Raw genomic sequence first — 17,141 nt, forward strand, 5'->3', positions numbered from 1 at the left:
TTTGTGTGAGAACGGTTTTACTAAACACCCTTCATTGTTTTGAAAACTTTCATTTGATGTTGTGTGGTTAAACACACTCAAAGAATACCTTTACTACAGAAAGGATGCCTTCTCCAATGTGTCCTTCTTGAGTCTCAAGCACTGATACAGTATTTCGGACATGCTGAACTCTATTCTAAATGTTGTGTAGTAGAAAATTTTATTAACCTCTAACTACACAAGAGGGAACAGAAGCATAGGTATGGTAATAACACATGAAAGGTCATGTGTCCAGATTCTCTCCAGCACAGCAGCACTTCCCCATGCTTCTCAAGTTTGCATTGCGTGTCTTATATAAAAATGGAGTCTAGAGGCTCCCGATACTGAGACTGAGCTAACGGGTGGGCTACAAAAGGAGCAGTTAGTGGTATCTGGTGTGCTGAATATGTTCAGTCTCTTGATTTGGTTGGCAATTATTTATTTTGACAAGCAGACTGCATATTTTTAAATGGTAAGTTTAATATACATTATGCACCTCTATATTTATAAACACAATGAAGCAAGTAGGGGCAGGAAGCAAATAGGCTGGAACTATACCGACACATTTGTCCACGGAGAGATTGGTTATCTGTTCATAATCTGATAACCAATTGGTTATCAGCACATAATCTGTTCTTCTGTTTGTTTCTGTCTGTTTACAACTGAAGCAACTCTGTTCATGTCTTCCGTCATCTTCCTCTTAAGGAAATATCTCACAGAGTAACTCTGGCTGGCCTGGAAATATCTCTAAGATCTGCCTGACTCTGCCTTAAATCCTTGTGTTTAAAAACAACATCACCCTCTGTCATGTACTAGCTTCTAATGAGAGTTTCTAGGTAATACTACATTCAATATTTTTAAAGGAATTATTGAGTAAGCCTGTTTTTGTTAAATTACTTTATTTTACAGTATCAGTGACCTAATTTCAGTTTTAACTTAGTAGATGAATGTCTACAGCATTTAGATATTAACGTAATAAGCTAATCAATTCCGAGTAACTCAATCATACCTACTTTTAAAAAGAAGATGAATGTTGTTTACATATGCAAATGATATGGAGAGGTAAATCAGTGACAAAGAAGTTAAGAATTAAAAAAACATTTAAATTACTAAACAACATTCAAAATAGACTGTCCATAAAGGCATTTGTAATGTTTCCATAATCTTACGTCACTGACTGTGTTTAAGGTTAATTCTAAACTAGGAAAATACATTGTAATAGCTTATAGTAAATAACTACTATTTTAATGAATCAAAATTTAAGAAATATTAATCAGTTAATAAGAAAAATAAGAAAATCAGAAGCCCTGATTTTTTCTGCATATTTATAATAACTTAAAGTTCCTTCACAAAAATTAATTGGAATATTCCAAAAAGACAATAGAAGCCTGGCATTGTTGTACACAGCTGCAATCGTAGAACTCAGGAGACTCAGGGAGAATGATTTTGAATTGGGGTACCTACTCAGAAATTATCCCCGAAACAACAACAACAAAAACAACAAAGAAAGAAATCCTAATTGTTACCATTGGATATCAGTAAAAAGATCTGCTTTACATTTTATGACTTGCTTGAGAAAATATGTAACAGCCTAATATTATACTTTGAAAATTTTCATGTTGAACTTAATAAATATATTTGTAGTAAATAGGTCAGATTTGAAAATAATCTGCTTTATATATAAAACATCTTGATAATATAAAATAAGTATACTTAATTTATTAACTTTATATTCATTGATGGATACAAATTGAGAGCAAATGAACAAATTATACAAGAATGACATCAATGCATTGTCTTGGTGTCCATGTATCAAAGGGAGCAAAAATCTTGGCATAGTTGTTTCATAACTATTAACATAACGCTAATACAGTAACGTAGCCATCAGTTCTTTCCACAGCAGCAGCCACAAAAAAAAACTACTTCCTTTAGCCAAATTATCTTTCATATAGATTGGTGCATTTCTTCCCAATAGCAAGTATGCTCAACTACACTATTTATTGTTCAGAAAAGAAAATCTATTTTCCCAAAACACATAAGATATTAAACTGCCATTTCAAAATCTATAAAAACACTTAAACATGCTGCATTTTCAATGTTACTCAGTCTCCTAAAACATATATCAACTTGAGTTCACATATTATAAATTTATTTGTAAATATTCAACGATAATAATCTATGAATTACCTTAATTGGTTCTTTGATTGCTAAAAGTCCATGGTTTTGTCTTCTGACTTACTGAATTCAACATTTCTGTAAGAAATAAAATAGAAGACATAATTAGATGTCAAAAACTACTTTCTTTGATCATGTTAACTAAAGAACTAGTAATGTTTTATTATTTGAGATGTCTACTTCTTTGCAACAATTAAGAGTGTCCCAGCAGAATGAGAATAAGAAAGAAAACTGGAAAGTTACAGGATATAGTTTTAAGTAGGACTGTTCAATGGGCATGTGAGTGAAATGTTTAAGTATATAAATAGTTTCCTACTTGAAAGAACACACAAGACTTCAAATAACTTTTGAAATTGCCAAGAATCTATGGCCTCTTATGATGGAAGAAGGTCATTGGTTAATTATAATAATGAAACTGCTTGGCCTCATAGGTTAATACATAGGTGGGAGGAGTAAACAGAACAGAATGCTGGGAGGAAAAGGAAGTGAGCTCAGAGACGCCATGCTCCTCTCTCCCTGGCAGATGCGAGATGCGATAGCTCTGCTCTCTGAGGCACACGCGATGAAGCTCCGGCCCAGGATGGACGTAGGCTAGAATCTCCCTGGTAAGCCACCTCATGGGCTACACAGTTAATTAGAAATGGGCTAGTCCAGGTGCGAGAATTAGCGTAGAAGAGGCTAGATAGAAATGGGCCAAGCAGTGTTTAAAAGAATACAGTTTGTGTGTTGTTATTTCAGAGCATAAGCTAGCCAGGTGGCCAGGGTGCTGGGGACGCAGCCCCGCCACACCTATTACTACATTCTTACAACAAGCACTTATTTTTAAGACCTGAGACAAGATCAATAACTTCTACCATCTGAAAACCACTAAGGAGACATAACAAAGACACATTTACTGCATTTGGTTTTATATATTACATATACATACACACAAACACATACAGATAAACCCATTTCATTTATAGTTTTCTGAACCCCCATGAATGAGTTTATTAAAACAATTTCCAGGATATTGTATTCATTTTCTTAAAATCATCAAAATTCCATTTTTAATCACTAAAATAAAAACCTGTATGTCAAACTTAGTACAAAAAATAGTAAAATGATGTTGTTCTTAAAAATATTTTATTTGAAAATTTAACGTATTCTTGTAGCTCTGTGACATTAATTTTAAAACTTTCTAGTGAGTATATTTAAGAATTTACACAATTAACATATCTAGCAATTATTCTCAAATTAATTGCACTTATTTAGTGGCAATAGGAATATTTTTGTTTCTCCTAAAGGGTTAAGTTACTATACACTTCACAAAATAATAACACAATCCATTATCTCTTCTACCATTTTGCCCCCAAATGAATAAGGAATTAGATATGGAGCAGGAAATCAATACCATGGAATTAAACAGAGTCCTCCTTAATAAAAATAGTGATTGCTTAAAATTAAATCGAATATTAGTAGAAACTATCCTCTAATGCAAATGCTTGACATGTTAGTCATCTTGAAATATGAAAGTAGCAGGATTTGCTGTATTTCATAAGTGTTCAGCAGCATTTGTGTACTTAGTAAAATTTTATTCAAGGGCAAGCCAACTCCACATTTGAATCACATGCTTGACTACTCAAACAAGCAACTCTTTTATAATCAATTGCTCGAACTACCCTGAATAACCTTCCTTCAACAAATCTAGCATTCTTTCAATAACTAATGACCTGATAGATTACTTCCCTCTTGCTTTTGAAAAATGATATTTATCACCTTGAAAAAGTTTTATACAACTGGATAGTCATGGGTCACGGCAGAAGCCTGCCCACAAGTATCATGTCCCTTTAGATATTTTGCATCACCTTGGAAATACATTTCTAATTTAGAGATGGCCAATTTTTCAAATTTCATCTGCCCTCAAACAAAACCAATCAGGTGTTCCTTATGCAGTCTTACCACCATGCAAATATGAACACCACTCATAGCGAAGGTTACATATGACATGTTAATCAGGACTCTTATTTCCCTATGTTGTATTGCTTCCTCCCATTGAAACAAATTGCCTCACCAATTCTCACTGGGCAAATCAAATGTTAGCATTTTCCTAAGTCAAAAACAAGATATTGTTTATTGGAAACTGTCTACATGGTTCTCAAATAAACTGAGATGATAAAGGAAAGCCAATAGTTATCTATGTCCTTGAATTTGCTTGTGTAGCCACTTCTAACAACCCTGGTTCTCTTGATTTTGTTTTTTGTTTTTTTTTTTTTTTTTTGGTTTTTTTTTTGTTTGTTTGTTTCGTACTTCTTTTTCCTCCATAAGCATGAAAGATAGTCTTCATCTTGCAGTGGAGCTATTCAGCACCACGGTGATCTACTCTTGGGGGTCAGTCACTTCATTTAGAGTCCAGAGGACAAATACTAACTTGCTAAAGCCACCTGGAATCAAAATGAAAAGGACAAATAGACAAGAAACCTAAGGAATGGAAAGGAGAAATCAAAGGAAAGAGTAATGAAGAAACAGAAGAGCAAAGAAAGGATCCTTATCAACAGATAACTATGTTATGAGATAACATGATAACATGGATAAATTCATCTTCTAATTAATATACTTAATGTAAAATGGACACTCAACAACAGATATTGTAAACAGTTTGAGTATATGATTCCTAAGGAAGTGATTGGTGATGTTTTAATGCAATTAATGCTTTTTAGCACCTGATCATATTTCCATTACCTCACAGTTATACATGGTTCCAAATTAGCATAAAAGCAATCCCCTAGAAATCATTGTAATTTATCAGAGGGATGGAGAAGTAGATGGGAAGACTTTGGGTCTAAAAACTAGATTTACATTCATTAATTATAAAAATTAACCTCTGTTCTTGATCAAACATTATAATTAATCACATATAAAAGGTAACAAAATAGATGTTGAGGTAAAATAATGAATTGCAAATTTATAAAATCAGGAATAAATGATAAATATGGTTCAAATTTTCCAGATCTTGGAGAGAAATATTAAAAGGAAGATTATTTGTAGACATTCAATATATTTACCATTTTGGTCATGCCTCTAGGTAGTATAAATTCAAAAGGAACTGGAAAGATTAAAACAATACTCAGAATGTGGCCGGGCGATGGTGGCACACGCCTTTAATCCCCGTACTCGGGAGGCAGAGGCAGGTGAATCCCTGTGAGTTCGAGGCCTGCCTGGTCTAGAAGAGCTACTTCCAGGACAGCTAGGACTGTCACACAGGGAAACCCTGTCTTGAAAAACCAAATAATAATAATAATAAATAGGAATGTATGCAGATTTCAGCTAGGAAGCAGACAGAGGCAGATACATGGGGGAAAGACATGTCTATATGCACATATGAATATTTTATTTATTTATAGGCTACATGCTACCTTTGTTTTTGTCTGAAACCATACACATATATTATACATAATAAAATTCTCACTGTGTAGCAAATGCTGTTTTAATTACTTCATATTGTCATTTCACTTTTTAAACAACCACCTGAAGTTTGTTCAGATATTTTTGTCTCTACAGCCGAAGGAGATGCCAGGTGAAAAATTCAGCACTTTATTCCATGAACTCTAAATTTTGGGTCTATGCGTTCAAGTTTCTCAAACGGGACTACATTATCCCTAATCATTTTTGCTGAAATATTAAAATTGAATGAAAGATAAGCTTCCATAAACTATTTTCTCAGAAGACAATCTCAAGCAATTTGAAACACTGCTTGCTGTTGAAGAGGGCTTCACAAGTTGATAGCGAAACGATCTATCTCTAAATAGCCCAATACAAATTAGTGTTGGACCACAATGGGAAAAAGTTCTATTTTTGCATCCCTCATATACTCATTCCACAATTATAGAATATGCCCTATTGAAGTGCACCAGAATGGTCCATGCTGCAGTAAAGAAGTGACAAGAATTGGCACCACCAATCACTTTACAGATGCCTAAGTGTTTTGCAGCAGCTGGCGATGTTGGGATTGAACCTGGGGACTCTGGAGGTTAACACAGATTGTGCCACTGAGCCACACTCCCAGCCCAACTCTCATACTTAAACTGTTCACTGACCACTAAACTAAAACGGTACAAGTGAGAACATTTTTCTTAAGTTAAGTTCTTAACTTTTTCTAAAAGTTAGCCCTCAAATCTGCCTTGCCAATAGTGTCGCAATTATCTACAACCTTTCTCCAATGAGGGTTTCTTCTCAGTAGGCTACAAGTGTACCATACTGCGTACTGTAGAAATTATGTTTCATAACTTTCTACATGAAGAGTGGACTCTGTTTGTCTCATTAGAAACATCATTTACAAAATAAACAACAACAACAACAACGAACTGACCAATGACTTAGCCCATTCCTAGTTAAAAATTCTACTGGACAGAGCAGTCTGAATGAAATGACTTACAGGGTTCAGTGACCATAACTCATGGCATGCAAGCGCCTAGAGGTAGCATCTGAAGAAGGCCTGAGTAGACAGGCAAATATTTTCCCCAATATCAATAACAAAAAATTTAAAGTTTCCATAAAAGGTGATTTAGGTTAAGAGAAATTAACAATTCATCTATCAGGTTAGGAACAGTTAATGCAAGATAAAATACTGAAATTATGTGAACAACAAGAGGATCTTGTATTTGATTGCCCGTAAATTGTCCAAATTCTGTTTGAGGTCTTAGTAGACTTAACATTAGAACATAAACTAAATCTCAATAAAGGTAAAAAGATTGATATCATAAACATGTGTTATGCAACTGAAATTAGCAATGAAAGCTAGAAATCCCTAAGTATATACCAATTAAAAACAACAAATAGAAAATACCTTAAATTGAACAAATTCAAACACAGCATATCAAAATTTTTGGGAGGCAGAAAAAGCAGTGGTAAAGGCCAACTTATATTGTAAAAATTTTACATTAGAAAGAAATAATTACATAAAATCAATTAGCAGAGCTTCCACATTAATTAAACAGAAGAAGCAGCTAAATGTACCATTATTACAAAGGACCAGCAACTAAAAGAATACATAAAGTTTATTGAAGACCAATGTTAAAATAATTACTAATTTTTAAAAAAAAATAACATGAGTCAGTTTTTAAAATTCCATTAATTGCTTAATGCTACAAAAATTTCTTACTTTATCCATTATGCTCATTATTAGCAATGACAATTTAACATATTTACTCATAAATTTTTCTTCTACTGATAAAATAAAATTTTTGGAACAGCTAATAGACCTTTAAAAGATATAACATATTTACATGGCACAGAATGCTTCATAAACATATTAGTCATTATATTTACTTGTACAACTCTGAATTTTGGTAGTGATTGTCATCTTGTCTGTCTATATCCATTAGATAGGGTAATATAGGTAAGATTGGGTAACAGGGTAAGATTGGGTAATATAGGTAATACAGGGTAACCACATCACTTCATCCTCTATTATACTAAACCATCCCATATACTACCATACCAAATCATACCCTTGGACGTGTATGACAAAGACAAAGGAACAATTCTGTAACTGCTGTATACATAGCCATCCTGCTAAGATGTTCAGATGGGACAGTATAAACACACAGAGTTTTAACTTCTCACAGACAATCAAAACCAAGGATTGGATCTTTTATTTCTTTTAGGCTTCTCTTATATGACACTTCTATCTAAATAGGCATGGAAAGATCTTGAGTGAAATGACGTCTACGTATAATTATTTGCCCATCTACTTACAATGTAGATATATTACAAAAGTACATTATAAGTTAAAAACATGTTAAGCAAATAAAAGCATATATTAGACATAATCTACTTAGAAATAAAATTTACCAACAAAGTCACTGTAGGGTTTGTTACTGTTATGGTCATGTGGCTTTCTGGAATCAGGAAGCTACAAGGGCTTCCCAAAATCTCAAAAAAGTATGGTAAAGTATGTCTCTTAGTCACAATTAAAATTCACAAATTTCAAAAATTTAGTTTTTACTAGCTGATTACTAATTTTGCCCCATCAGAACTCAAAAACCGTAAATTGAACCACTCTAAGTCAAATTGGGGACTGTCTATAAGAGACCAACACTCTAATTCCGTAAGACTCTGGAATAGACAACTGTACTTATGTGGTATTTTCTCCAGGAGTCTCTTTTAATATAGGCTTTCAGCCTCGAAGAAAGAATAAAAAACAAAATAAACAAAGCAGGTCTTTATCAAGAAAGTAAAACTACACAAAGTCAGCCATGGGGACCTCATTCTTTAAGCGTGGAAAACATGGGGCTTACAAGTGTTTTAGCTTATTGTTGGTATAGTAAATGACATATTACTCAGACATATGCCTAAACAGGTGGAAATCCCTGCAAATATTCATACCTTATGAATTCTAGCATCATATCTCAAAAAGAAGAAGAGAAGCTTCCAACGAGGGAAGAAGATGGTAGAATATACAGCAGATACAACCAGTGAAAGCTGGAGCAAGCACCAAGTAACAAACCTCTGTTCACAGCGGAAGCACCCTACCAGCAAAATGCATCCCCAGATGGGCATAAATCTTCCCTTTACCCTGCATAACACGATGGCAGTACAAAGATCAGAATCTTGTATGCACAACCGTAAGAAGACTTGGTGAGGATCCAGAAAGACGATTTCCTCAGCATTGTCTGTTTCGATTCTCTGCTTTAGAAATAGTTCTCAAACTATCAATATAAAAACAATCATATAATTTATCCTGTGCTCTTACTCTTCAAAATGGCTCTGCTAGGACTGTAATTACACATGACATATTTGCCTACTGATCATGGTTTCCTACTTCTCTAATAATGGGAATTATCACACTTAATTATAATAGAACATGCCTACCCACTATACTTATAAATGATCATTTTCTAAAAGAAAATACTCTAATCAACCTGCTATTTTATCATGAAATAATAACGATACAATGATATATACTTAAAAATTCAATAAAAAGATTTTAAAGTTTATTTCATAAGCAATTAAATCATAATGATTTAATGATTTAATGATTTAATAATGGTATTAAAAAAGTTGTAGTACAAAAGAGGTTAGGCATATCACCAATGCTTTGTTTAAGCTTCAGTAAAAATAGAATCATATTTAATGTTTAATATTTTTCAAGGTGCTTAAGCCAAGAAAGAAAATTTAGCATCATAATTCCAAATAGGAAACCACAATCCATAAAGTATATAGAATTAATTTTCAAAATATACCCAGAACTTACTCGTACTGATTGCTGCTAATGTTGAATGTATATTTCAAAATTGTAGAGTAGATAATAAACCTATTACCCTCTTTTTCTTAATAACAGATAAACTTTTGAAATGTTGCCCATTAATTAAGTCCCTCTGAATACATTGGACATGTTCCTTTATCCGGTCCACATCAGATTGAAATGCAAGGTAAAATAACTGGCTTTAAATATGTATTATATATATTATCAATAATCATTTCATTTCCCTTTTTAAGCCAGAGTCTGGAAACTCCAAGTCATTAAAGAAGTATTAGTTATCTCAGAATTATGAATATAGGAAGTTCATTTCTGCCTAGTGTCTAAATTATAAGCTAGAAATTAAAAAAAAACTACATCCAAGTGGACTAGAAGACTAGTAATAGGAAAAAGATGATTTGTTAATCATTCTGCAAAGTGTATTTTATATTTTCATTTTATGGTAATGTTAGACAACAGAGATGATCTGTATCTACTACATAGTTTTATAAACGAAAACAGGCCAAGGTTATCCTGTAATGCTACCAAAGATTTTCTAGAGATTTATCATTTGATTTTTAAAGATTCACCAAACTTTTGTGTGCTGAGATTCTCTAAATGTCAGTTCTAGAGAAATGGTTTTCACCTTCTTGTTCTATAAGGTTATGTAAGTCAGGTAACATCTACCCAAGGAAACAGAGCAGAAGAAACCTTTACTATTTTGCAAATGATGAGAACCGGCATTTAATGAAGTGTTCGCAGACATTTAAAATAGCTTGGGTTACCAGGCCAGACACTGATTCTTATATGCACTTTTCCCAAAACTCTGCATTCCTCTGGCCATTCAATAAAATCAATAAATGTATTCTAACTAAAGTTTAAAAGGCTTCTGGGAAGCGACCTCTGCCAAAGTATTTTGGGAGGGTGCCAACTGTGTGCGGAGGGGTGGGATCAAAAAGCAGAAAGTACAAAATAAAGAAACGTTTCTGAACACAGAAAAAAAAAAAAAAAGAAGAGCCTGGCTCAAGTTCTAAAGTGATTAGCTTATGCATCAGATATCAGATTTCCACAACCCTGTTCTTCTGCCTTCCTTGGCATTTCTTTTTTTCAATCCCAGTCCCCTACTGACTGCAATTCATTGCAGGAGGCTTTATTTCTCACTTTGTCTAAGATTTCAAGCAGAAAATCTTCTCTACTGATGTGTTTAAAATAGTGTGCTTTGTGCTCCACAGTAATGAGTTCTCTATCTGAGACTGCAACATCTGGAAATCAGGGCCAGTGTGGCTTCCAGTCAGGAATCAAGGAATGTGTTTTATAAAGAGGTCACACTGCACTAAAGTTCGATGAGCTGAACTATGGAGAGGTTTCCACCAGAGACATGATTATGTTTTATTTCCTATACAGAAATCTCTGTCAAGCAGAGTTGAGAAGAAAAACCCATATACAGACAGACTAAGAAACATCTGGAGCTCAGAGGGAAACAGAACAAATATCTCTAAACTTCAAAAATGTTTTTCTTTTCAAATGAGTCAACCTGTGCAACTTGGACACTGCCTTAAGCGGGATATTTGCCTTCACTCTTCATAGATATTGCTGCAAAAACTGTCTTTACTTAGTTACCAATACACACAATAAAACTATTGATAACTGAAGCTTTCCTTGTTTCTGATTCCAAATCACCATAAATTAGGAAATTATCCTGGAGATGGTGAGATGATTCAGAGAATAAAGGCATTTGCTGCCAACCATGATGACCGAATTCAATCCCAGGAATGCTTACGAAAGAGAAAGTCAACTCTCCGAAGTTGTCCTCAGACATGTACAGCAACACACAAAAATACCCACAATAATTATAGAAACAATAAAGAATATTGTACTAGTATTACATATAATAAAACCTACCACCTTGTTAAAGCTTAAAGGATCTATATGTCTATCTATCTATCTATCTATCTATCTATCTATCTATCTATATCTATCAATCTTTTTCTTTTGTGAACATTGCAAGTATCTCCCATTAGGAGTAGAATATACTTTCCAAGAGTCCAGTGGGTACCTAAAACCATGGCTAATTCCAATTCTTCTGTATCCTTTTCTTTCCTATGCATAGATATGATAGAAGTTAACCTAAAATTCCTGTGCATGAAGGGATTAAAAAAATTAAGAAATCATGAAATAAAACAACTACAAAATATCCTTTGAGAACATACATATAAATATGCTTTTGTTCTAGCAATAAAAATAATTTAATTTTATCTTTTCAATTAGGAATCACTTTATGACTTCACTTCAGTGTTGTTACACAGTCTCCACCTTAATATTGCACTTTGGGGTCATCAGTAAAAAAAGTCAGCTCTCCTGAGCACACTGCAATACTACCACAGTCAGTTTGAAACTACGATAGCTATGAAGCAACTACCCAGTCAATAGCACCTGAAGTATGAATTACTGACATCTCATTTGAGACAAAGTAGGATAAGTTAAGCTTTCATTGCACTATTTCCAATAGTATAACATCTTCTACCTATCAATACCTCGCTGTAGAATTTTCTATTTAATATCTTTATGCCAGAGTTAGCCTCGGGTAAACAGAGCTGTAGAAAGAAACATACTACTGCATTTTAAACAGAGTTCTACTTTACCCCCACGTTTTATGCATATAAAAAGCATGGCATACAAAACTATATTTATGTGTTTGAGTTACTACATATATAGGAGGGAGATCTCATATCCTTATTCTCAAACAATTTCAACTTGAATTTTCTAAATAAATAGCTCTGTGGTGGGAAAGTCAACATACACAGAATTTTTTTAAAGAGTGATTAATTTTACCTACCTATAAGATACCTACACAGATGGCTTGAGGATTTCTTCATAAACCCTCAAGCCATCTATCAAAAGATTAAAAGTTTCTCTGGGCAGTGGCGGTGCACGCCTCTAATGCCAGCACTCCAGAGGCAGAGGCAGGCGGATCCCCGCGAGCTCCATCTTTACTTGATAAGCAATGCTCACTGCTAGGAACCCCAATGAGCATTAACAATCTGCCGTTAGTGATTTGGACTCTGGTTCTAAATAAAGCACAATATCTGGAAAATTAAAAAAAAAAAAAAGATACCTACACAGCTCTTACAAAGTAAAAAAAAAAATTCTGTTACACTGCAATGTGCATTTCAGAGTAATAAAAGTCAAAGAACAGCAAACCAAAGAAATAAATGATCTGAATTAAATTTACAAAATTTACTAGTAGTAAATTTAGTTTATACCTTACTAAATATAACTATTTTGCACATATATGCAAATATTTTATATATAATATATATTATAAATATATACATATTCCAAGCCCCTTACACATATGCTTGTATTGTCAACACACATAAGACAGAACTCCTGTGACTTTTGAATAGCATGGCCTAATGTTGAGCTGTGAGCAAGCGTGAGCTTCAGCGTGAAGCCTACAACTCACAAAACTAACACCAAAACCAAACAAAAAAGGAATAAATCTCACAGACACAAAGGAAGTACTAATACTAAAATATTTTTATTTTTCCCCCTTAGGAATTAAAGTCTCAAAGTCATATAAATTTATATATCCAAACTATAATATTAGCTGTATCAGTAAATGGAATTTGTTATTTCATATATTAATGATAGTATTTAAAATTAAATGGTTGTGCTTTATGAGGAAATTGGCACAAGGCATGCAGCTTCCTTTTTATGGGATTGTTGTATTATTATTCCACCTATAAGAGTAGCATGCTACGGTTCCTGGAGTCAAGCCAAGCCCTAAAGGAAAGTAGGTGTTTCTAGAAGCGAGTAAGTCTGAAATCCTGGGCTCCCAACAGTTTGATCATAAAAGTTACTTTTTCCAATATTTAGCAAAATAATTAGTAATAGCTTTTAAATACTATAGCATTGGTTTTCCATTTCTTTTTTTCTTTCTGTCTTGTTATATTTTGGAGTTTCTTCACTATGTAGCTCAGACTTAACTCGCAATCTAATGACTCAGCCTTGCATGTAAGAATTATATGGGAATATGATTGAACTCAGTGAAAATTTAATAATACTTCAGTTTTCATCCTAATCTGTATTCTATGAGAATGTATGGAAATGTAAAATGTATACCAAGAAAGCCTATTTGAATAGTCAGCATATATATGTACACACTCACACACACACATACACACACACACACACCACACACACATAATGTTCACATGGTCTGGAAAGGTAGTTCATGGGTTAAGAGCACTGGCTATTTTTCCAGAAGACCCAGACTTAATTCCTAGCACACACTTGGCAACTCACAAGAACCTGAAACTATAGTTACAGAGTATGTATTTTCTTTTATAGCCTAACTGAATACCAGACATGCACATGGTGAACTGACATAAAGGCAGGCAACACACACATTTATGAAAATATAACTTAAAAAAAACTGTTTCCAGCCAGTTTTTTTTTTCAACATCCAATCTAAAAAATGAAGACTGACCACCAGAAACCCTGAAGACAGGATGGCTAATTGGCCTACCAGGCCGAGGAAAATATTTTTCCTGCACCCACGGCAGACACAATAAGTGCTGTAAATTCTTTACAATGCACAAGTTGTGCTATATAACTATTTAAACTTCAGCAATATCATTAATATTATGGCAAGAATAACCCAGGATCACCAAGCAGTAATGTAACAGGTCAACTTATCCAATCAAAGGATAACTGGGATCATAATCTGCTCTGTGTTTACAAGCCCAGTGGAGAACCAAGACAAATGTACTCAAACATCGTCTAATGCTATCTGGCAAATAAAAATAAGATACAGTTTTCTGTTTCAGTACGGTCAAAGACAGTAGAATGCAAGTTGATATAATTAAGTCTACTCAGGACAGAAATATTTCAAAGCCTGAGCTATATACTAAGTGATGAGGGCAAAATGGATTCTGTCCAAAGCTTGTTTTATTTGCTTAGATGGTATTTATTATATCTGCATTTTATTATACAGTAGTAAAAAAATTACAAGGCAACATCATGCTATTTCCTTTTGAGAAAAATGATACAGGATACTATTAAACCTCAGGACAGGCATCCACATGGCAGGTTGCTCTACTTGAGACTTTATATTATGTCTATAACAATTGATGCTTATGTATGTAGCTAAGGGTAAGGCTGGCCAGAAGATTGCCACTTAAATGTTCCATAGATTCATGGTCTGATAAAAGTTTGGAATGTTGTTATAATCTGTGGTGACTACATATATTCCCAAAATATTTATCTCGCTGTATTATATTTTGACAGGTAAAATTGCTACCATATTATCAGACATGTAAATACCTTAGGAAAACTGAATTTCAGGTAAAAAGAAAACTCTAGTTTGGTCTTACTATTGAATAAGGAATCAATTTGCTGAGAGTGTGAATGTGTCTCCAAAAAGAATTTAGACCCAGCTCTGGCAACTGCATGAATATCATCTTTCCCTCACCGTCATTCTCATTCATTTATAATCATATGTTGAAACTCTTGCAGGCTTATAGAATGTTTGTTAAACAGAAAGATCTTACTTTTGTTATATAAGAGAAACATGAGAGCCAGGTGTGGCGACACAAGGAGCTTTAATCCAAGCCCTTGGCAGGAAGAGGCAGGCAAATCTCTAAGATTGACGCCAAACTTGTCTACAAAGAGAAATTCTGTCTCCACAACCCTTCCCCCAAAAAGAGGGATGTGGAATTGGGTGGGGGGGGGGGAGGATGAGAAAATAGCTCCGGGCTAAGGTTTGTAGATTTTTGTGAAGTTCTATTAGGCTATACTACATTCTATTTTTGCTTTGGAGTAATTGATCAAAGCTTCAGGAGGTCTAGGAGTTGCCTTAGCTTTGAAGCAGGAGCATTCTTTAACAGCTCCTGTGGGGTAACCTCACTAGCCTCGGCTGGTCTTAAGGCTGAAACACGCTATCAGTCAACAGCAGCACTTACAGTGTCCAGGGGGCCAAATGCCACCAGTGCAGGGCTGATGTCATCTCATGGAGGTGATTTATCCCGGTTGCTCCAGACTCTCCCATAATCTATTTGCTCAAGGTGTACTCAATGCCTTTTCTATGGCCCATTGGATTGTTTCATTCAGAAACCTCAAAAGAACTAAAGAGAGGAGATTTTACATAACAGCAAAATGAATCCTCCAGTTTGGTAGATGGGTTTCAATTGTTTTTCTTACCATTGTGATTACCAATTCAAGCCAACTCAATAACAGTTCACTTTTTTATTCTTTTCTTCTTTCCTTCCTTCCTTCCTTCCTTCCTTCCGTTCCTCCTTTCCTTTTTTTTTTTATCTTAAATGGTTTTTCAAAACAAGGTTTCTCTGTGTATCCCTGGCTCTTCTGAAACAGGCTGGCCTCAAACTCAGAGATCTCCCTTCCTCTGCCTCCTGAGAGTTAGGATTAAAGGCATGTGCCACCCCTACTCAGATGAGTTCATTTTTTCTAAGTGTTATTGTTAAGACATCTGATTTTGAATCAGAGAAAGCCTAGGCAATGCCATAAAATTATACCCCTTGCACAGGGATAATCCATCTTACTTTTTATTTTTTATTTTATTTTTACCAAATGAATTTTCTGAGAAAGGCATTATAACGCTCAATTGCCCTTCCATACATTCAACCAAAGGGAAAATATGACAAACTTCATAAGAGCATGAATACAAAATGATTCTTTATTGTATCTATGATAACATCGTGTATGATACATCCATCCTACTTTGGAAGCTGACATTTATGAGAGAACATTTCAGCATTACCATGAGCTGCATGGCAATAACCTTCACTGCAATTATAAAATTATGCTGTTTGTTGGCTTCTGTATTCCCAGTCCTTCTCTCCAACGCTAACCTGTTTGAGTATATGGTGAGCCACTGAGAGTGGCCTCCTAGGTTTCTCCACTCATATCCCTTGCATTCCTTTACGTAGTCACTCATACATTCTGGATCCTTTCCTTTAAACCTATTATGTTTGAAACATTATCATGTTGTATGAAAGGGAAGTAAATTAGGAGCTCTGCTTTCTAAGACACTGAATGCCACGTATAACAAATTTATATGTAAAAAAAAAATCCTTCAAAATATATGAGGTGATGTTTTGAAAAGGAGTTGAAAGTTACCATAAAAAAGAAAACCTTAAGTAGCACCATCCAAATCCACAAGCAAAATAAAGACATCATGGCGTAATGTATATGCTAGTATTTTAAGTTTCATATTCTTTCTACCACTTACAAATCCCAAATATGTCAAGATATGTTATTTATTGAGTGACTGAACACAGTCACTTATCATCATCATCATCATCATCATCACCACCACCACCACCACCAGTCATCATCATTTTAATAGAGGTGGTGGAAGACTGAGACTTCCTATGTAGGACAAGTTAGCCTTGAACTTGTTTTTCTTCTTCTGCCTCAGTCTTCACAGTGGCTGGATTACAAATGTGCATTAATCCTATACAGACTTGTCTCTTCATCCCAGATGCCACATGAAGCATGTACCACATCTCCATCAAACCATTAAACAACACAAGATTCTGAAATCAAGTTACTGGTTTGCAAACCAACTCTCATGCCTATTAGCATGATATTACATTAAATTATTATGCATCAATTTGTTTGTCTATAAAATTAAAACCAGTAGCTATTTTTACATGTTACTAAGAAGACTACGTCAAGAAGCCCATGTAAAATACACAGATCTATA

At 34.3% G+C, this 17,141-nt stretch overlaps 1 protein-coding gene across 25 annotated transcripts in view; it reads right to left on the reverse strand.

Moving 5' to 3' along the window:
* The window catches only part of Adgrl3 (adhesion G protein-coupled receptor L3), a 752,737-nt gene that overhangs the window by 578,383 nt on the left and 157,213 nt on the right, over nucleotides 1–17,141 (reverse strand). For all 25 annotated transcript variants that reach the window (XM_041671395.1, XM_041671374.1, XM_041671372.1 and 22 more), the window contains one exon: nucleotides 2,206–2,271. The gene's annotated coding sequence lies outside the window, so the exon portion shown is untranslated. The remainder of the gene's footprint in view (nucleotides 1–2,205; nucleotides 2,272–17,141) is intronic.

Source organism: Microtus oregoni, unplaced genomic scaffold (assembly GCF_018167655.1).
Source record: "Microtus oregoni isolate MIOR12 unplaced genomic scaffold, Mior012 000021F_ref0000039, whole genome shotgun sequence".
NCBI lineage: Eukaryota > Metazoa > Chordata > Mammalia > Rodentia > Cricetidae > Microtus > Microtus oregoni.